This window comes from Bombina bombina, chromosome 12, assembly GCF_027579735.1.
Source record: "Bombina bombina isolate aBomBom1 chromosome 12, aBomBom1.pri, whole genome shotgun sequence".
Taxonomy (NCBI): domain Eukaryota; kingdom Metazoa; phylum Chordata; class Amphibia; order Anura; family Bombinatoridae; genus Bombina; species Bombina bombina.
This window is the reverse complement of record NC_069510.1, coordinates 60,816,677-60,840,727: the sequence shown is the minus strand read 5'-3', so window position 1 is coordinate 60,840,727 and position 24,051 is coordinate 60,816,677.

The following is a 24,051-nucleotide window of genomic DNA, read 5'->3' as shown; positions in this document are numbered from 1 at the left end:
CATATATTTTAAAAGCTATGAAGTGTTATTAATAAGCCTGCTACCAGTCGCATTTACTGCAGTGAAGGCTCATACATTACTTCAGTATTAACAGTATTTTCTGAGTGAAATTCCATTCCCTAGAAAAATACTTCAGTGTACACACACTCATCAGCCTAATACCAGTCGCTACCACTGCATTTAAGGCTGAACTTACATTACATTGGTATTAGCAGTATTTTCTCAGTCAATTCCATTCCTTAGAAAAATAATTTACTGCACATACCTCGTTTGCAGGGGGGCCCTGCATGCTATTCCCCTCTTTCTGAAGTTACCTCACCCCTCAGAATGTGTGAGAACAGCCAGTGGATCTTAGTTACGTCTGCTAAGATCATAGAAAACGCAGGCAGATTCTTCTTCTAATGCTGCCTGAGAACAAACAGCACACTCTGGTGCCATTTAAAATAACAAACTTTTGATTGAAGAAATAAACTAAGTTTAAAAACATCACAGACCTCTCACAACGACCTATCTTTAGTTAGGTTGCAAGAGAATGACTGGATATGACATGTGAGGGGAGGAGCTATATAGCAGCTCTGCTTGGGTGATCCTCTTGCAACTTCCTGTTGGGGAAGAGATATAATCCCATAAGTAATGGATGACCCGTGGACTGACTACACTTAACAAGAGAAATCAGGGTTATTACTTCACTTTGGTGGCGTGCGAAGGGAAGATATTTAGGTATGATAGCGCCCCCCTTCCACAAGTTTCTACTTTCCTATATGTAGTTATATTAATTGAACTAGAGGTTCGCTTAGAACAAAGATTTGCCACCAGTATATTTACTTACATGTCCTCTACAATTGATCAAATATCCCCGTTTTTTTTTTCTCTTTCCTGTACCTTTACTTTGAATTGGCAGACATAGGAACATTTTACTTTGTTTCTTTATTAAATTCTACGGTCCAAAAGTGACTGTACCTATCATTAGTGTCCCCCTATTGAGTCTCATATTTCCATGGGTCCAAGAGTGGCCTCTTGTAGAGTTGTGGGCACATACCTACTTATTAAAACTATAAAATGAGGTTCATTACTAGTGCTCAACAGTTTTATATATGAGGCTATTAGCTTGACTTTTAATTATCTTCATAATTAACTGCTATGCATACCCTTGTCATGTTTGTATAATATTCTGTATACACTGTTTTTACTGTTGTACATTTACTTGGAGCTGTACTTTTTATTTGACTAACCTCAATAAAAATTATTACAATTAATAAAAAATAAAAAATAAATATTGCACAAAAAAAAAAAAGTTATAAAGGCTCAAAGATATGAGGTCTCAGGTGTTAGAAAAAGGCAGACAAAGGGCTTAAACATAGAGATACATACATATATATGTCTAAAGATGTATATATATATATATATATATATATATGTCTACATACTGTATGTATGCATTTATATGGGTATATATGTATTTACAGACATATATACACATACAGTATAAATACATATGTATACATATATAAGTGCATCGGAGCCCTTTGCAGTCAAGTAGATAAAAACATGAAAAAACATATTTATTCAATATTGATATTTAATAAAGTGTTATACTGTGTATTTACTGTAAATATTACATAGTAACATAGTAGATGAGGTTGAAAATAGACAGAAGTCCATCGAGTTCAACCTATACAAATATAAAGTAGAATATGTTCTAAGTATTTTTAAATATATATTCCTATATATGCCTGTATATACTGCATTTATACCTATATATAATCATGTATACAGTGAGGGAAAATAATTATTTGATCCCCTGCTGATTTTGTATGTTTGCCCACTGACAAAGAAATTATCAGTCTATAATTTTAATGGTAGGTTTATTTGAACAGTGAGAGACAGAATAACAACAACAACAAAAATAAAAAATAAAAGCATTTAAAAAAGTTATTAATTGATTTGCATTTTAATGAGTGAAATAAGTATTTGATACCCTATCAATCAGCAAGATTTCTGGCTCCCAGGTGTATTTTATACCGGTTATGAGCTGAGATTAGGAGCACTCTCTTAAAGGGAGGTCTCCTAATCTCAGCTTGTTACCTGTATAAAAGACACTTGTCCACAGAAGCAATCAATCAGATTCCAAACTCTCCATCATGGCCAAGACCAAAGAGCTGTCCAAGGATGTCAGGGACAAGATTATAGACCTACACAAGGCTGGAATGGGCAACAAGACCATTGCCAATAGCTTGGTGAGGTGACAACAGTTGGTGTAATTATTCGCAAATGGAAGAAACACAAAATAACTGTCACCTCTCTTGGTCTGGGGCTCCATGCAAGATCTCACCTTGTGGATATTCAATGATCATGAGAACGGTGAGTAATCAGCCCATAACTACATGGGAGGATTTTGTCAATGATCTCAAGGCAGCTGGGAACATATTCACCAAGAAAACAATTGGTAACACACTACCCCATGAAGTAGTGAAATCTTGCAGTGCCCCCAAGGTCCCCCTGCTCAAGAAAGCACATGTGCAGCCCCATCTGAAGTTTGCCAATGAAAATCTGAATGATTCAGAGGAGAACTGGGTGAAAGTGTAGTGGTCAGATGAAACCAAAATCAAGCTCTTTGGCATCAACTCAACTCGCCATGTTTGGAGGAGGAGGAATGCTGCCTATGACCCAAGAACACCATCCCCACCGTCAAACATTATGCTTTGAGGGTGTTTTTCTGCTAAGGGGAGAGGAAAACTTTACCGCATCAAAGGGACGATGGACGGGGCCATGTACCATCAAATCTTGGGTGAGAACCTCCTTCCCTCAGCCAGGGCATTGAAAATGGGTCGTGGATGGGTATTCCACAATGACAATGACCCAAAACACATGGCCAAGGCAACAAAGGAGTGGCTCAAAAAGAAGTACATTAAGGTCCTGGAGTGGCCTAGCCAGTCTCCAGACATTAATCTCATAGAAAACCCCTTGAGTGCTAAGGACGGCTCTGAGCCGTTGCAGAGTTTCCCACTCTGGTGCTGACGACGGCTCAGAGCCATCGCTAGCACTCTCCCACCTTGAGGGAGATCTGGGGGCTCCCACCCACTCCTACCCCGGCGATCGGGCCTGCATAGTGTCAGGCATTACCAGGGCTTCACATTTTGTGCGGTGATGTCACGCGCAATGACCTGATGACGTCACCGCACAACTTTATGTAAACTTTATTTAAAATTAACAATGTTAAGTATAGGAGCAGGGGGGCATGCTGCTTAGAAGCCTGTATTTCAGACCCCCAAGACCCACCGCTGGAAAGGTAATTGCCTAACCTTTCCAACAGTGTAAGTCTTGGGGATCTGAAGTTTTAAAAAAAAAAACAAAAAAAAAAACAAACAAAAAAAAAACTTATAACAGCTTAGCACTCAGGTGGGAAAGTGCTTGGCACACAAAGGGTTAAGCTTCGAGTTGCCAAACATCAGCCTCGAAACCTTAATTACTTGGAGAGAATCTGCAAAGAGGAGTAGGACAAAATCCCTCCTGAGATGTGTGCAAACCTGGTGGCCAACTACAAGAAATGTCTGACCTTTGTGATTGCCAACAACGGTTTTGCAACCAAGTACTAAGTCATGTTTTCAAAGGGGTCAAATACTTATTTCACTCATTAAAATGCAAATCAATTTATAACTTTTTTGAAATGCGTTTTTCTGGATATTTTTGTTGTTATTCTGTCTCTCACTTTTTAAATAAACCTACCATTAAAATTATAGACTGATCACTTTTTGTCTGTTGGCAAACATACAAAATCAGCAGGGGATCAAATAATTTTTTCCCTCACTGTACATAGGTATAGATGCCTGAGGAAACAGCTTGAAACTGAGAAACGTGTTGCATATTTTAATCTGTTTTTATGGTTATACTTTGTATTTTATCAATAAATGTATTCTAGTAAGATCTGCATTGTACTAGTTTGGTTTCTACATTGCTATTGGAAACATTGGAACCTAGGAATCAGGGCATACTATCCTGGGAGACCAAACAAGTCTAGTCAGCTGGTGACTACAATACCCAGCCTGTCTTTACAGCACTACCTGACAGTGCTTTCTCACATGCGAGTACCACATTTTTACCTGATATTCTTTTGATATTAAGAAGTTTATCTTCACCATTGGGCGGTTTCTTTGTTTTTTATTTACAAAGATCCCAATCATCTATCAATACTCTTGTGTTCACACCCTTGGAGGAGTTTTCCTTGCACAGTCATCTGGAGACTGAGAGCCTCAGCTTGCTTTGTTTACACTCGCAAATAGTGCAATACTTTTGTGAGTATTTACACACTTTTTTGCTCCACTGACTTCTATGGGGGAATACTTTAATGTGCATGCAATATTCTAAGTTCTGGCTTCTTCTTTTTTTTTTATTCAAATTTTTTTTTATTGGGTTTATAAACTTTCATACAATAGCATCAAAACAGTGCAGATTTGCAACATTAACAGAATTCAATATATATGAAATTGCTACAGCATGGATAATGGCAGTTTACCCAAACATTTAAACCATTATGAAGGTAATAGCAGCAGTTAAATTAAACAATATTAAGGTACTCTTACATTAGAAGGTAGAGGCAAATGGTAAAAAGAAAAAAAAGAGAAGAGGAAAAGGAAGAGGGGAATGAGAGGATGGGGTCAGACAAGAGGGATATTGTGGACTTTTCTACCACTAGGTAACGCTATGTGTCGGGGCGTTAGATGTCACAGTTATAGATAGGGGATTTGAGGTAGTTAAAAAATGGTATTCATTACATTGAGGGAGTTACAGAATTCCATAGGCGGTTAGATGTCGTTGGCTAATTCTAGGATTCCTTGCTCCCAAATAAAGAGCATATCTATAAAGAACTCTCGCTTTCTTGAGAGATAGTAACACTGTTTTTCTAGGGTCAAGACATGTCCGACCTCGGAGGTCCAGTTAGTGTGTAGGGACTGCTTGGGATTTCCACATTCTGGGGATTAATCTTTTAGCACTGGCTAGCATTATCTGAAGTAATTTCATGCTGAGTCTACAGTGGAGGGGTGGAAGGAGGTTGAGGAGAATGAGTCTAGGATCTTGTTAATACTATGTTCCAAACCTCTCCAAAAGTTAGAGAGGAGTGGGCAGTCCCACCATATATGGATCATAGTACCTGTGCCTCTGCAACGTCTCCAACAGGCAGAAGAGGCTGTTGGGAAGATATATCGGAGTCTCTGGGGCGTCAAGTACCATCGGGATATTATTTTATAGTTAGTTTCTGCAATGAGCAGTGAGGTGGATGCTGAGTGAGTGGCTTTGAAACAGATCCACCAATCCTCATCCGTGGTTTCATTGGGTAAGTCTAAACTCCATTTTCTAAGGTATGAAGGCCTTTGTTGAGGGAAGGTTCCTTTGTGCAGTTTGTAAATTTTTGAGAGGAATCCTCTCTGAATTTCAAAGTTAGTGCACAATCGTTAAAATATTGTAAGTGGTCTAAGGACTGCTAGTTTGTGTGTGCTATTATTAAGTGTGTGTCGGATCTGCAGATAGGAATACCAGTTATGAAAAGGGGGGCCGATCTCATCTGACTATCTTATCTTTGAGTGTTCCTGACTCTAATAAAGTATAGATAGGAAGGTTCCGCAAGTGTGTTGTGGTGTCTGTCTGATTAAAAGAAGCGTGTTGAAAAAATATCTGGTTGCCTAGCAGTGGGGTGAGAGGGGAGATAGGGGTGGAGATCTCTTTGTGATACATGAGTATTTGATTCTATATGTCAAGAGTAGTTCTAACAAAGTAGTTTTTATATGACTGAGGCGGTCTATAGTTTTTAGGGAGCCAAGCGATATCTCTCATAGACTTAACCTTAAGCAAAGTTGATTCAATTTGTACCCACAGAGATGTTGGATTGTAACGGGTCCAGGAAAGTACTCTAGCTAGATGGACAGCTCTATAGTAATTCAGGAGGTGCGGGACATTGAGTCCCCCATCTTCCTTATCTAAGTATAGGGTATCCTGGGAGACCCTAGGTTTTTTATAGGACCAAATGAAAGAATTAAACATTCTCTGTTGAGTATGAAAGTATGAGGCAGGGAGTGCTATCGGTAGTGTCTGGAAGAGGTAGAGATATTTTGGTATGATCATCATCTTGACGGTATTAACTCTGCCCATCCAGGACAGGTGTCCTTGTTTATGCCAGCCCTCAAGGAGATCTCGTACTGTTTGTTGGAGACTGGCATAGTTAGATTGGAAGAGCTCTTGGCTATTGTTAGGGATAACTAGGCCTAAGTATTTAAGTTTGTCAGTTATCTTGAATGTCGTGTAGGTTTTTATAAAATCAATGTCCTGAGCGGGCATGTTTAGTAGCATTATTCCTGATTTCTCCATATTAATGGAGAAATTGGACACCTGGCCGTATAGGTCTAGAGTTCGAATCAAAGCAGGAAGAGTGGAGGATGGAGACTGGAGAGTGAAAATCACATCATCTGCGAACAACAGGCATTTTTGGTCAATATGATTGTATTGTATTCCAATTATCTCTGGGTTTTCCCTAATTTTTATTGCTAGGATCTCGATCGTAATGGCGAATAGTAATGGTGACAGCGGGCAACCTTGACGGGTTCCGTTTGTTATGGGAAATGAGCATGAGACTGTACCGTTTATCTGATCTCTGGCTTGGGGCTTTGAGTATAGGGCTTGGATTCGAGAGAGAAAAGTCGGAGAGAAACCAAATTTCGACAGGGCCCTCCACATAAATTGCCAGTTGACCCTGTTGAACGCCTTCTCCGCGTCGGTCGATAAAACTAGAGGGGACCCGTCTTCGTGCGAGGACTGCAGCGTGTGTAATACTCTAATCGTATTATCTTTAGCCTCTCTTCCCCTGATAAATCCTACCTGGTCCGGATATATTATATTCGGCAAAATATTATTCATACGGTTAGCAAGTATTTTGGCGTAGATCTTTATATCAATATTTAAAAGAGATATGGGGCGATAACTGCTCGCCTGGTTGAGTGGTTTATCAGGTTTTGGGATAACCGTAATAAGGGCTTCTAGCAAGGATTGGGAAAAAGTGTCACCATTATCTATTGAAGTGAATAATGTATGTAGTGAAGGGCCCAATTGGGTATGAAGAAATTGATAAAATTTAGCAGTTAGGCCATCCGGACCAGGGGACTTGCCACTAGGGAGAGCTTTAATGGTAGTTGCTATTTCTTGAAGGGTTATAGGCGAGTCTAGAGTTTCTCGTTCCTCATCTGTCAATTTTGGGTTTTTTAGGGTATGTAAATAATTATCTATGTCGCTGAGTTTCTTTTGGGATACGGCTGGGTCGAGATTATAAAGCCTAGAATAGTAGGAGACAAAAGGTGTTGGCTATATCTTCATTTTTACTAACCAAGTTCCCTGAGGGATGTGTAATAGATCGTATGAAGGAATTATACCTTTGCTTTTTAAGAGACCTGGCTAAGAGACGTCCTGCTTTGTTACTTTCAGAATAAAATTTAGCTTTAGAGGGGATTGCTCTTAGGTGTGCATTTTGAGTTAGATATTTGTTGAGATTGTCTCTTGCTAAAGGAAGATCTAAGAGCTTTTGGGTAGAAGATGGGTCTAATTTGTGGGCAGTGTCTGCCTGAGTCAAGTTCTTTGTCAAAAGGGAGAATTGGGCAGAGTTTGATTTTCGGAGTTTGGTGGTATGTTTTTTAAGTAACCTCTAATAAAGCATTTGTATGCTTCCCAGTTGTTCGCGGGGGATGTGTCGTCTGGTTTATTTATTGGGAAAAATTCGTCAGTTGCTTTGGTCAGGTCTTCTAGAGTTTCCGGGTTTGTTAGTATAGAGTCATTTAGTCTCCAGCTTAAAGATTTCCTTGGCCTAGTAGACCAGTGAAAGGTGGATAGGGCCATGCTATGGTCAGACCATGGAGTGTGTAAGATGTTAGAGTGGGTCAGGTCCGTAAGAAGTGACTGATCACACATTAAATAGTCTAGGCGTGAGTATGTACGTTTGGGGTGCGAGAAGAATGTATAGTCTCTTCGTGTAGGGTGGGCTATTCTCCAAGTGTCGAAGAGAGAGATCGAGTGTAGTGTGGCACAGTTCGATTTCCGTAGATTATTGCCAAGGTATGATGTACCTTTTGAGTTGTCTAGAGCAGGGGTCATCGTGAAGTTAAAGACTCCTCCCAGTATAATTGGACCTTTGGAAATATCGCAAATTTTGTTAACTACACATTTAAAAAAGGAGGATGTGGGCCTATTTGGTGCATATATATTAGCCACAGTAATCGGGCGTCCGTAACACAACCCAACTAGAATCAGGAGTCTGCCCTCCGATTCTGAATGTTTATGTAAAAATTCAAAGGGGACATTTTTCTTGATAGAAATACAGACACCATTTTTCCTATTCGGGCCTGAGGTAAGGAAATGTTTGTCAAAATATCTGGTCGCTAATTGGGGTTCATTGCGTTTTTTTAAATGAGTCTCCTGAATCATAATAAAATGTTTTTTTTATAGAAACCATAGTATGCAATAAAGCGTTTCTCAGCAGAGAGCAATCCCTTCACATTCTGGCTAGCTATTGTTAAAGTGCTCATAACTGGGATTGGAATCTTACTAGTATACCCTCTTAGAGGGGAGTGTGAAGGTGGATGAGTCCGATGTCAAACCTATATAAGTGTAAAGGGAGTTGGGTGGGGGAAGAGGATTAGGGGGAGAGAGGGGGAGAGAAATAGAAAATGAAAGGAAAGAAGAAAGAGTATACTATGAGAGAAAATGTACGTCGGACCGTGATATTCTGTCACTGCTTAAAACTTAAAGAGGGAATGGTCTTCTTATACATCTATTTAAAAACATACAGAGTTAGCTAAGTAGAATAATAACAAGTATAAAAACAGTACAAAAACAGTTGGGGCAAGTTGGCAAGCCGGGTGTTTGCCAAAGATGATATATTGTTATGCAACTTCATTCATAACGATTATACAGTAGGCACTGAAGATATCTCTACATGGGCTGTACATAATTCAAAACCTCTGGACATTAGCCTTACAAAGTCAGCAGTAAAGATTGTGTTTAAATCAACAAGTAATGGTGGCAAGTTTCATATATAGCACATAGAGTATAAACAGTATAACAAATCTAATAACAAATACCAAAGTATCACAAAAAAAAAAAGGAAGAATGAAATAAATGTGATAAGATAAGATAAAATAAGCCCTAAAGGTGTGAATTAATATATGTGGTGCCACTCATATATATTAGACCCAAAATAAATTGGTAAATAAAGTTCATATAAGGATATGTATAATAGATATATTCCTACAAACATACGTTAAGAACATACGTTAAGAATACAAAATCCTATTTGAAAGACACCATTAGTATATTAAATAATCTGGAAGACATCCAATGGAATAAAGAGTGGATGCTAGTCACTGGAGATGTCACATCCCTATACACCATAATAGATACAGAATTAGGGATTACCTCAGTACGTGACATCTTAAAAGAGGATACCACCCTTGATCCCAAACAGTTACAATTTATTTTGGATGGCATTAGGATCATCCTAGAGACTAACTACTTCTGGTTTAATAAAATATATTATTTACAGATAAGTGGAACGGCGATGGGCACCAGATTTGCGCCCAGTTATGCCAACTTATATATGGCCAATTGGGAAAATTTGTACATCTTTAATTCCCCCTGGGCGCAATATCTGGTGTCCTATCGTCGTTACATAGACGATCTGTTCCTGATTTGGTCAGGAACGGAAGGCCAATTAAACGAATTTAAGGAATATTTAAAATCTAACGAGTTTAATATAACCCTTACATGGAACCAGAGTAGAACAAAAGTAGAATTTCTTGACTTAGAAATATATATAGAAAATGAGGGATTAAAAACAAAAAACTTCTTCAAAAGTATTGATGTAAACAATTATATTAATCTAAACAGCTGCCATCAAAGACACTGGCTAAAAAATATACCAAAGGGACAGTTTACGCGCCTTAGGCGCAACTGTAGGGATGAAGCTGTTTTTCACACTCAATCTAAAATACTAAAAGAAAGATTTATAGAGAAGAATTACCCAAGCAATTTCTTAGAAGAGAAAATAGTAGAGGTGGCAAACTTGGACAGAAAAAATCTACTCCAGTATAAGCAAAAAAAACAACTGGACATCAAAAACAGAGAATTCAGCAAGTAGACTGATCTTACAACACAGTACCCAAAGTAAAGAGGTGAGAGAAATTATACAAAAACATTGGGGAATTTTATTTAGAGATCCAAGTCTGTCTGAACTCATAGAAGATAAACCGTATATAATATTTAAAAAGGTTCCAAATTTAAAAGTACAACTCACACATAAAACAATAAAAAAGACAGAAGGTATTAATTCAAATAAAAACTGGTTACCAACATTACAAGAAGGTTTTAGAAGGTGCCAGTTTTGTAGTGCCTGTAAAGAAATGAAAAAGGGACCCAAAATTTGCAATAAATTTTATTCCATGGATGGAAATAGGCAGTATAATATTAACCAAGTCATCACATGTAACAGTAAAAATGTAATATATTTGTTACGCTGCACGTGTAATTTAATTTACATAGGACGCACCTCCAGGCTTTTAAAAATAAGGTTAAATGAACATATATACAACATAAGGAAAGGTTTTCAGAAACATACACTATCAGCACACTTTGACAAAAAACACAATAGAAGAATAGAGGATCTTGAGTTTTTGGGCATCAGGAAGGTAGAATCTGGGTGGAAAGGAGGGGATACACAGAACCAATTAGGTCGTTTGGAGATGAAATGGATCCATATTATGGATAGTCTTATACCAAATGGCCTTAATAAGGATTTTGAACTTCACCACTTTCTATAAACAACATATATGCCAAACAACATACTCCGTGACTCTCCAACAAGCAATTTTGAAGTATCCAATTAAACATAAAACTTCCTATCCTTAGCACTAATGTATCAATATAAAACAGTAAAAGCTGACGATTCAAATGTATACATTTTAAATCTAATCATATTATCCGGTGGTAGTCACTAACATTTGCAAATTTTGTGTAGATGAATCTTTGTAAGATGATTAGAAATGGGATAGATCTCATTTGTACAATGCATAAGATTCAGTTTTTTAGTAACAATGAGAACATTACGGTTACTAAATACATTTTAGGATGTACACCTTTAAGATGTATATTTCCCTTTATGCTCCGTATTTACACATTTTCTATTTTCTATTTATATGGTACGTTATATACAGGACAAGTTCGTCTAATGAATTTTAACAAATTTTTTCTTGTCAAATGTTTTTAATTTTAATATTTCCTTGTCGAATGTTTCTATCCTTAACAATGTTTATGCATATATTGATGAATACTTTCACTGTGAATATCTCTACTTGATGTTTTATGATGACCACACACCGAAATGTTTGCCCATTTTTAAGATGGAGGACATTGTACCGGATATCCGGTTTATAGATTTTGAATGACTTAAATTAAGGTTTTGGACATGCGCACACCATCCTTGATAAAGCTTAATGCGAAACGTACGTTGGAGTTATCGTTCCTTGGCGCCTTCCTAAGTACCTGCACACCAATAAGAAGAGCAACAGTTACTGGACTTTCTGGGGGAGGTTGTGTGGTTCAGCTTCTACACTCCTTACCACGGTTTCTAGTATTCTGTTAAGCTCATATTGAGCAATTACTACACTGTATTGCCTATACTTATCAGAAAAGGTGTTGTTAGCAGGTCTGGTGACGCTATTTTATATATGATGTTTTAATAAATTCATTTATCTGAACAACCAGAACAAGAATCTGTTTTACCCAACAGTATAAAAGTGGGTCTGCGCTTCTACCTGAGCTTGGTTATAGCTCCACCGCATGTGAGTAACCATTTGCACAGACACAAGTTTTATATTGCAACAAAATTACAGAATTACGCTATGTGGCATATTTCTTCTTTTTTGTGAGGATCAAGAGAGACCACACGGAAGATTGAAGAGTGCCAGGAAGAGTATACATATCCTTATATGAACTTTATTTACCAATTTATTTTGGGTCTAATATATATGAGTGGCACCACATATATTAATTCACACCTTTAGGGCTTATTTTATCTTATCTTATCACATTTATTTCAGTATAACAAATCTAAACAAAGTGCGTTCATAACATTTCAATAATTTTTGTAAACAGTAAGTGCAAACAATAAAATATAACCACATGATAAGAATTATTGGCAATCTGGTGACATAATGCTTTGAATGAGCTGATCATAATCTGAGTGTATAAATGAAAACATATTACCTCAGTGTCCCTGGTTAGTGCAGTCAGGTAATACATTCAACCAAAAAATCAGCAGGAGATATCATAATACCTGCCGAATACCTTAGGAACCCTGTATTAGCTCCATGGGCCAATTAGGAGTTCACAATGGGAGGTAGTGTGATGTATTAAAGGAAGACAGACAATCAAGTGTCTTTAACTTAGGAGAGCCTGGGGAAGTAAAGCAAAGTCATCAAGGTTGTTGTAGAACTTCCTCTTGTGAGGCTGTCTCCGTTTCGATTGACTAGCAAGGTTGTCTGATAATGATCTTCTCTGACGTTTCGGGGCCTGGTGTTCCAGAGGAGAGTTTTGTGTTTGTTGTTTAGTCTCTGTGGCCGGGGCCAAGATACCTAATGCTGAACAAAAACCTTCAATCTCAGACATAGATTTGCAGTCATAGCGGATTCCATTTTTTGTAGCAATAATCGAGGTAGGGAACCCCCACCTATAGGGTATTTTCAGTTGTCTTAGGTGTGAGGTCAAGACAAAAAAGTCTCTCCGCTTTTGCAGGGTTCTTGCAGACAAGTCCTGGAAAATCTGTATACGGATGCCTTGATATAGAACGGCTTGTTGCTTCCGGGCTAGATTGTAGATATCATCCCAGTGTTGGAAATTTTGAAAGCAGACAATAATGTCTCTTGGTGGAGTGTCATCAGGTGGTCTTGGGCAAAGTGCTCTATGCGCTCTATCTAAAATGGTATTAGGCAGGTCATTATCATCTGGTCCTGCCATCTCAGCAAATAGGCCCCGGAGAAAATCTCTTAGTTCATTGCTTTGCACGGATTCTGGGATCCCTCGAAAACGAAGATTGTTGCGCCTAGTGCGGTTTTCAAGGTCGTCGAGTTTATCTTCTAGGTCAATAGAAAACTGTTGTTGATGTTTTACCTTGGAGGATAGTTCTGCCATTTTCTGAGAGAGAACATATTCATGTTCTTCCAAGGAGTCGACTCTGCGACCTAAGTCGCCAATCTCTTTTTTAAGACCTGCACATTCATTTTTTATGCATGTTTTGACCTGATTGATCAGGGCCTCCATAGCTTTAAGGGTGATAGGAGGTTCTTCTGAAGTATCAGTTAACGCAGGGGACGAACTTCTTGAGACATCAGAGTCATCTTCCATATTATCTGTGTTATTGGGAGGTATAAGGGATGCCCCCGCCTTTAGTTTGGCTTTTTCCACTTGCTTAAAAAAGGCATTCATCCCCTCTTGGGATTTCTGAGTCATTTTATGTTGTTTATCATTCTTTGTTCCCTTCCTCTGTGACATCCTGGCAAGGTAGCTGTATTTGAGCCAGTAAGCAGCAAAAGATGTCCAAACAAATATAGGAGGCGAGAAGGAAAAAAAAACAGTGGTGTTCTATCTTTGCAGTTTCTACCTCACTCTCCAGGGATAATGCCCTCACAGAGCGATGCCGGGAAAAGGAAGGAGGATATGACCCGCTGCCAAGTGAGACAGCGGGAAAAGGAGGGAGAGTGAGGTTTCACAGGTATTTCCCAGAGACACTGAAATATTGTGTAAGGACACTAAATGGATGTAATAACTGTCCAATGATGTTGTTATGGAGCTTTTGTTTTTGTGATCCAGAGGGGTGTAGCAGTACAGAGCCTTAAGTGATAATAGACACACACACAAAAAAAAGGAAGAGAAAAAATAAAAAGTAAAAATAACCACAAGCACCGAGGTGAAGGCTTTTAAGGCCGCAAGAGAAAAATCACTGTAGGGCAGTTCTGAATACTGTCGTGTGTAGGGTGCAGGCCTAGACTCCGGGTCTTTGGAGTTGAATATTGGCCTGTTCTGTGATTATGAGATCAATTCAGGGTTGTCAGCCATCAGTAGCAATCTCTTCACACATTACTGGATCTCACAGCTATAGGTGCTATCGTGTGTATCGGGATTGTAACTGGTTGCAATAAATATTTATTCCAGCATCCACGTTTCAGTTATCGGCCCCTTGCATGGAAGTCTCTAGGCAGTGTGTGCAGTGGTTGTTGAATGCACCGGAGCGGGTCCCCGGCCCTCCGGTGTCTGATCAGGAATGCAGAAAGTGGTTACTGGTTATCAGTATAATGTTCCTTAACATAAGCGTTTGGCCGCAAAGTTACTCTCAAGAGGGTAGTTAGTTGAAGTCTTTTTGCAGGGGAGTCGCCTTATTACATATGCAGAGGAGGCTACATATACCGGAGCGGAGCCCCGACTCTCCGTTATGTGGTGTTATAGTTAAGATAGCGTAACAGTCTGTTATTTGCTCACCCTCAGGAGTAGATGCTTGTTGGCAGAGGTGATCCCTTCAAGAGCAGGTAGACTTCTATTAAGCTAGTCGCTGGAGGTGATCGGATGGTAACTGCGTCACAGCTCAGGGCGCCATAGCTCCTTTACATATCTCGCCTTTGTGCCACTGAACAGGTCTCCGTTAGGCAGTAGAAAAAGATTTTTGTGGTCTGCACATATTCATGAAGAAGCTGGTGCCATCGAAGCTTGTTTAGAGGATGTTCTGTGCATAAAAATTACTCGTAACACCCGGCTTGTGTTAAGAGCCTCAGTGAAACACGGCCATCTTAGGCAGCCGTTCGCTCCGCCAAGTTCGGGCATTTTTAAGCGTGTTGGGTTAGCGTGCAAGTGAAAACAGTTTACTTTCAACTAGTAATTCGAGCGCAACCCGACATGCGCAAAAGGATTTCTTCTAGCACAGTTAACTTGTAATCTGGCCCTGTATATTTTGACTTTTTTTCTCTTTCTGATAATATACCTAGGTTGCAACAGTGACTCTGGCCCTTATGATCAAAGATTCTCCAGCTTGGATAGCAATTGTAGTGAAGACTTCACAGGGGGCTGAACTCACTGAATGGTCAAAGAAAAGGGGAAGAACTATCCAGCACAGTGAGATCTCTCTCATTTCTGTATCTGAAGAATAGACAAGCAGATGCAATATAGCAGTTCATGATATAAGAGTTTTGTTACGCTTACATTTTGTGCTTTGTATTTTATATTACTTTACACTTCAGATTAAGTCCTTTCAGTATTATTACAATTAAGCTTTGCATTTTCTCTTTTATATTTTAATACATTTAAATCTTGCTAGCTATATGCAGGTGAAGATTGCTCAAAATTCATAATACACTTATTTTAACTGCCAGAAAAGTAATACATACAAAATATGGACAAAAGCAAGTTAAACTGTAGGGAAAACATTTCAGTTCAATTTGTATTTGCTGCAAACTGAGACTTTGGCCTCTATTTATCAAGGTCTGTCGGACCTGATCCGACAGTGCGGATCAGGTCCGACAGACCTTGCTGAATACGGCGAGCAAGAGCTGCTGGTTCCGCCCCCTGCAGACTCGATCAAGTTGATTTCCGCCGATGTCTGTCCGTCTTTGTGACCGCTGCTTCATAACTGCTGTTTCTGGCGAGCCTGCCGGCTCGCCAGAAACACGAGACATCAAGCTCCATTCGGAGCTTGATAAATATGCCCCTTTATATCATTGTCAGGGGTTCTCCTGTTAACGTCTCTCTCCGCTGTGAGATTCTGTATCCCAGAGAGCCTAATTACATTCTATGAATGGCACCTCTCATCTCTCTGGGACTTCCAGGTCCCACATTTTTCCTTAGCATTCAGGGAGTTCAGCCCCTGTTAAGTATCCACTATAGTTCCTCTCAAAAAAATAGAATCAGGCCCATAGAAAATAATGAAGCTCTCTGGGAAACTAAAGCCGTCAGTTTTCAGTTTTATTTTAAATAGAAGAAATACAAAGTGTAATGTATAAGCCTAATATGTTACAGTTACACAGAAACTGTGAACGCATAATCAGAATTTATGAAATCACAGTCCTAAATACACTGCTGAATGCAAATTAAAATACAAAATAGAAAGTGCAAACTTTAAATGCTATAAAACGTAATCTATAGTGTAAAGTAATATAAAATACAAAGCACAAAGTGTAAATACAACTCTCATGTCATGCAGTGCTATAGTGCACTGAGCTTGTCTCTCCTTTACATACAAAAATGCAGATAACGCTTCTTGGAGAAGTATACATTTTTTTTCCTTTTTAAGAATTTTACTAGGACTCTCACAGTGGAGGATCATTTTTATATCATCTCGTCTGAGCAGGGAGGTTTAGATCATCAGGCTCTCTGTGAGAATAAGTGTTTAATATTGAAGATTTATTAAGTGGTTATCATCTACTTTTTAGGGAAGAGAGACATCTGCTTCTTTAATAGTTTTTTTTTTTTTTTGCTTAAAGGGACATGAAACCCAAAAAAAAAACAAACCTTAATGGTTTAGGTAGAACATACAATTTTAAACAACTTTCTAATTTACTTATATTATTTAATTTGCTTCCTTCTCTTGTTATCATTCACTGAAAGGTTTATATGGGAAAGTTCAGTAGCAGCAAAGAACCTATGTTCTAGAAGCTGATTGGTGGCTGCATATATATATATATACCGATTGTCATTGGCTCACCCATGAGTTCAGTTAGAAACCAGTTGTGCACTGCTGCTCCTTTAACAAATGATATCAAGAGAATGGAGCAAATTTTATAATAGAAATTAACTGGAAAGTTGTTTAAAATTGTATGTTCTACCTAAATCATGAAATAATTTTTTTGGGTTTTATGTCCCTTTAATATGTGGTTGCTGGGTAATGTTTACTTTTTTTTGTCCATTTTTAGGAGTGTGTGTGTATATATATATATATATATATATATATATATATATATATATATATATATATATATATATATATATATATATATATACACACACACACACTCAGCAGCAACTTTATTAGGTACACCTTGCTAGTACCGGGTTGGACCCCCCTTTGCCTTCAGAACTCCTTAATTCTTTGTGTCATAGATTCAACAAGGTGTTGGAAACATTCCTCAGAGATTTTAGTCCATTTTGACATGATAGCATCACACAGTTTGTGCAGATTTATCGGCTGCACATCCATGATGCAAATCTCCCATTCCACCACATCCCAAATGTGCTCTATTGGATTGAGATCTTGGGACTGTGTAGGCCATTGGAGTACAGTGAACTCATTGTCATGTTCAAGAAACCAGTTTGAGATAATTTGAGCTTTGTGATATGGTGCATTATCCTACTGGAAGTAGTCATCTGAAGATGGGTACACTGTAGTCATAAAGGGGTGGACATGGTCAGCAGCAATACTCAAGTAGGCCGTGGTGTTTAAACGATGCTCAATTGGTACTAAGGGGCCCAAAGTGTGCCAAGAAAATATTCCCCACACCATTACACCACCACCACCCTGAATTGTTGATACAAAGCAGGATGGATCCATGCTTTCATGTTGTTTACGCCAAATTCTGACCTTACCATCTGAATGTCACAACTGACATTCAAACTCATCAGACCAGGCAACATTTTTCCAATCTTCTATTGTCCAATTTTGGTGAGCCTGTGCGAAGTGTAGCCTGTTTCCTGTTCTTAGCTGACAGGAGTGGCACCTGGTGTGGTCTTCTGCTGCTGTAGCCCATTTGCTTCAAGATTTGACGTGTTGTGCATTCAGAGATGGTATTCTGCATACCTTGGTTGCAACAAGTGGTTATTTGAGTTACTGTTGCCTTTCAAACCAGTCTACCCATTCTCCTCTGACATCAACGAGGCATTTTCGTCCACACAACTGCCGCTCACTGGATATTTTCTCTTTTTCGGACCATTCTATGTAAACCATAGAGATGGTTGTGCATGAAAATCCCAGTAGATCAGCAGTTTTTAAAATACTCAAACCAGCCCATCTGGCACCAACAAGCATGCCACATTCAAAGTCACTTAAATCCCCGTTCTTCCCCATTCTGATGCTTGGTTTGAACTTTCGCAAGCTGTCTTCACCACGTCTAGATGCCTAAATGCATTGAGTTGCTGCCATGTCATTGGCTTATAAGCAATTTGTGTTACCAAGCAATTGGACAGGTGTACCTAATAAAGTGGCCAGTGAGTGTGTATATTCTAATATATATATATATATATAGCAATTGGACAGGTGTACCTAATAAAGTGGCCAGTGAGTGTGTATATTATAATATATATATATATATATATATATATATATATATATATATATATATATGTTTCCTTGTTTGTCTTTAAACAGACAAATCTTTCTTTTTGAAACATTTTGTTTATTTATAATTACATTTTTATATTTATTTACAATTAAAAAAATAATAATATGATTTTTATGTTGCTTTTTCAGAGTTGCTCTTGAGGATTAGACTCTATTGGACAACCCTACTTTAAAGGTACATAAAGACCCCATAGGTTTTTAAAATATCATAAATCATCCTTTTGGAAAAGCCAATTCTCATGAATTACTTTTGTATCAAATTAGCTGTGAGTGGAAGTAATTAAAGTGATGGTAAATTCTGACAAACTGCTCCACATATGTCTAAAGGTCTTATCCTAACTAGCATATCGATATGCTTTTTTATTAATTCATCAGCACACTGAATTATTTCACTTGTATTACCGCTCCGTTACCATATTGAATCCAGCCTCTCTCTAAGATTTTTGAAGATCCTTCTTTGAGTGGCATATGTTCTAGCCAATCACAGCCTCACCATGCGCCCCATGAAAAAGTCTATCTGCACACTCCGTGCTCTGCTCGGAACACTGACATGTTATTGAAATGCACATGCTCTATTTGCGCAATATAATGAGGGAAATTATTGACTGTTTGCTTTAAACCGATGCACTGTTTACCGTTAGTGAAGCAGTTAATTCACTTATTATATTGCACAAATAATAATATTGCGTAAGTTGTAGTGCATGCACATTTCAATAACATGTCAGCGTTCCGAGCACGGGAGCGTGCAGATAGACTTTTTCATGGGGCGCATGGTGAGGCTGTGATTGGCTAGAACAGATGCCACTCAAAGAAGGATCTTCAAAAATCTTAGAGAGAGAGGCTGGATTCAATACGGTAATTGAGTGGTAATAAAAGTGAAACAATTCAGTGTGCTGATGAATTGATTAATAAAAAAGCATATGGATATGCTAGTTAGGATAAGACCTTTAGAAATATATGGAGCAGTTTGTCAGAATTTACCATCACTTTAAAATAAATGTGCTTTTGAAGGATGGGAAAAGCCATGAACGCAGCATAGCCCTTCACAGTTTAAAAGTAAAAGAATGAAGATGAAGCAAGGAAATATTTTTTTAGTCTTGAAGGAACATTGCAGTCAATTTCAAAATATTTTATTTGGGGAGGGGTGTTTTTAGCGGAAAAAACAACCTTGTGCTCTTATTTTGAACGTGATTACGTTCACATACCCTGTATGTCACTGACGCTGGGGCCTTCCAGGGCTGTATGAGTGTGGGTTTTACCAACAGCTGTGAGACAGTGCTACTTCTGCATATCTCACTGCCTGAATTGCTACAGATGACCGACATAACATGTCATTATTAAGGGATTAAATATTTTAACATATCAGAATAGTCTGAACTATATCAGATGAGATTACCTCTTTTTTTGCTGCAATTATTTTCCAATTATTAAATGAATAGTCTAGTCAAAATTAAACTTTCATGATTCAGATAGAGCATGCAATTTTAAGCAACTTTTTTAATTTACTCCTATTATCATGGTATCTTTATTTGACACCAATAAGAATGAGTTACCCAGGTGCTGAACCACAAATGGGACGGCTTCTATGCTTACATTCTTGTTTTTTTAAATAAAGATACCAAGAGAACGAAGAAAAATTGATAATAGGAGTAAATTAGAAAGTTGCTTAACCCCTTAATGACCGAGGACGTGCAGGGTACGTCCTCAAAAAAAAGGCAGTTAACGCCTGAGGACGTACCCTGCACGTCCTCGGTGTGGAAAGCAGCTGGAAGCGATCCTGCTCGCTTCCAGCTGCTTTCCGGTTATTGCAGTGATGCCTCGATATGGAGGCATCCTGCAATAACCTCACATGGCCATCCGATGCAGAGAGAGCCACTCTGTGGCCCTCTCTGCACCGGACATCGATGGCCGGTATCGTTGGTGGGTGGGAGCCGAATTGGGAGGCGGGTGGGCGGCCATCGGTGTGCCGCGTGATGTCACGGGGGGCGGGATCGGGGGCGGGACCGTCGGGGGCGCGCATGGGCGCGCGCGCGTGCACGGAGGGTGGCGGGCGGGCGCGTGCACGGGGCGGGAGCGGGTAGTATACAGACAGCTGCCAGTACCCAAGATGGCGCCCATTAAGTTAGAGTGGGAGGGGATAGAGCTGTTTGGGGGGGGGATCAGTGAGGTTGGGGGCTAAGGGGGGATAGTACACAGCAGCATATGTAAATATGCTTAAAAAAAATCATTAAAAAAAAATATATATAGCTTTTATTTTAGTACTGGCAGACTTTCTGCCAGTACTTAAGATGGCGGGGACAATTGTGGGGTGGGGGAGGGAAGAGAGCTGTTTGGGAGGGATCAGGGGGTCTGATGTTTCAGGTGGGAGGCTGAGCTCTACACTAAATCTAATATTAACCCTGCAAGCTCCCTACAAGCTACCTAATTAACCCCTTCACTGCTAGCCATAATACACGTGTGATGCGCAGCGGCATTTAGCGGCCTTCTAAATACCAAAAAGCAACGCCAAAGCCATATATGTCTGCTATTTCTGAACAAAGGGGATCCCAGAGAAGCATTTACAACCATTTGTGCCATAACTGCACAAGCTGTTTGTAAATGATTTCAGTGAGAAACCTAAAATTGTGAAAAAATTTACGTTTTTTTTAATTTGATCGCATTTGGCGGTGAAATGGTGGCATGAAATATACCAAAATGGGCCTAGATCAATACTTGGGGTTGTCTACTACACTACACTAAAGCTAAAATTAACCCTACAAGCTCCCTACATGCTCCCTAATTAACCCCTTCACTGCTGGGCATAATACACGTGTGGTGCGCAGTGGCATTTAGTGGCATTCTAATTACCAAAAAGCAACACCAAAGCCATATAAGTCTGCTATTTCTGAACAAAGGGGATCACAGAGAATAATTTACAGCCATTTGTGCCATAATTGCACAAACTATTTGTAAATAATTTCAGTGAGAAACCTAAAGTTTGTGAAAAAAATTGTGAAAAAGTGAACGATTTTTTTTATTTGATCGCATTTGGCGGTGAAATGGTGGCATGAAATATACCAAAATTGGCCTAGATCAATACTTTGGGTTGTCTACTAAAAAAAATATATATACATGTCAATGTATATTCAGGGATTCCTGAAAGATATTAGTGTTCTAATGTAACTAGCGCTAATTTTGAAAAAAAAGTGGTTTGCAAATAGCAAAGTGCTACTTGTATTTATTTCCCTATAACTTACAAAAAAAGCAAAGAAGATGTAAACATTGGGTATTTCTAAACTCAGGACAAAATTTAGAAACTATTTAGCATAGGTGTTTTTTGGTGGTTGTAGATGTGTAACAGATTTTGGGGGTCAAAGTTAAAAAAAGTGTTTTTTTTTTCAATTTTTCCTCATATTTTATAATTTTTTTTATAGTAAATTATAAGATATGATGAACATAATGGTATCTTTAGAAAGTCCATTTAATGGCGAGAAAAACGGTATATAATATGTGTGGGTACAGTAAATGAGTAAGAGGAAAATTACAGCTAAACACAAACACCGCAAAAATGTAAAAATAGCCTTGGTCCCAAACGGACAGAAAATGGAAAAGTGCTGCGGTCATTAAGGGGTTAATATTGCCTGCTCTATCTGAATCATGAAAGTTTAGTTTTGACTAGACTATTCCTTTAAACCAGCGGTTGCCAACCAGTGGTCCATGGACCACTGGTGGTCTACGAGAAAATGTTGGTGGTCCTTTACACCATCAAGCAGGAATAAATCTCCTCTGATGGTGTCACCCCGTCGCGACGCGCCGCAAATCCCTACAATGCCTGGCTGGACATCAGTGAAAACCGACGGAGGAGTTAAATTACAATCTCCCTACGCACGCTGCGTAGTACTGCGCAACTTGCGTAGCTAGATTGTATTTTTAACTCCTCCCGCCCGGTGCGCTGCTCAGAGGAAGATGCTTCCATTCTAAAGCCAGCAGAGGTTAGTATAGTCTTGGCTTGTAACAAAAGTCACACAGACTTCACATGTTAAAGCTTGAAAAAAAGAAAATCTTAAAAAAATATTCTCTTATTTTTCATTTATTTTCTTCCCTTTACCTGTATCTTTGTAGTAGTTTTCCTAATTCCTTCAAATGGACTCACGTCACTGTTTGTCTTCCTCCCCTCCATCTTCTTTTTTTCATTAAATATTAATTATTTTTTATTATAATAATTTTATTCCATCTGAATTCCAGTAATTGCCATCCAGCAGATCAGCCATATCCCACCAGTATTATAGTAATTGCCAGTAACATCAGTTGTTGTTAGCTCACATCCATATTGAGAGCTTTCTGATATAAACTTAATTTATGACTCCAATGTCTGTCCATGATCATAAATAATTTTGAATAATTCCTAACTGGGGAGGTGACTTGGCAGTTTTGTGGTCCTTTTAAACATAATTCTTTTTTTCCCCACTTTCTGCCTCTCTGTTACCAGCTCAAAAGTTGACACTCACCCTTCAGCTGTCATTCGGAAGTATTCTCTCAGTTCTGTCATTCAATTAGTTAATTCCAAAAAATAATTCTTAAAAATGTGTAAATATATACATAATGTAAACTTAGCTATGGTTATATTAGTTATGTACAGTATGTGAGTATATATATATATATATATACATACACACACACATTATAGAGGTTTGTACCTTTAAAAAAAAAATCATGTTAGTGGTCCACGGGATTCAAAATTGTGAGGTTAGTGGTCTCTGAGGTCCGAAAGGTTGGCGACCCCTGCTTTAAAGGAACACTGAACCCAAATGTTTTATTTTGTGATTCAGATAGAGCATGACATTTTAAGCAACTTTCTAATTTACTCCGATTATCAAATTTTCTTCATTCTCTTGGTATCTTTATTTGAAATGCAAACATGTAAGTTTAGATGCCGGCCCATTTTTGGTGAACAACCTGGGTTGTTCATCCACCAATAAAAAAGTGCTGTCCAGAGTCTGAACAACAACAAAAAAAAAGCTTAGGAGCCTTCTTTTTCAAATAAAGATAGCAAGAGAATGAAGAAAAATGAATAATATGAGTAAATTAGAAAGTTGCTTAAAATCGCTTGCTCTATCTGAATCACGAAAGAAAAAAAAATGGGTTCAGTGTCCCTTTAAACTATACACATTATTTTACTTATTTGAGGAGCCAATGCAGATTTCAGGTTGTGCCACTATCATATTATAAACTCAATTGTTTGGCTTCAGTAGCAATAATAAGATAAACAAATTGCATATTAAGAGCAGATATGTGGCAAGGTTGCTTGTGAAGCCTGTCATGTGCTAGTTAAGTTTTGAGGGATGGAAAAATTGCAATTTTCAAACTTCAAATACAGGGAGAGTGTGCATAAATAATAATGAAAGTATTGCAAAGTTGTAGAACTGTGCATAATTATGCATTTTATATTACTGTTTTCCACCTCATTAATACTGAGGAGAAAAATTACCCAAATCCAGAGAATACCAAGGGACATTTCAACAGGGAATCATTGGCTAAATGCTGCTGATACAATTACAATACAAATTGTATAAAGTCACAGAAGAACCACCTAACTGCAGCCTCGCTACTCACCCCGCCCATCTTACAACGCGAGGCGCCCGGTCACCACCCCTTCTGGACACGATCTT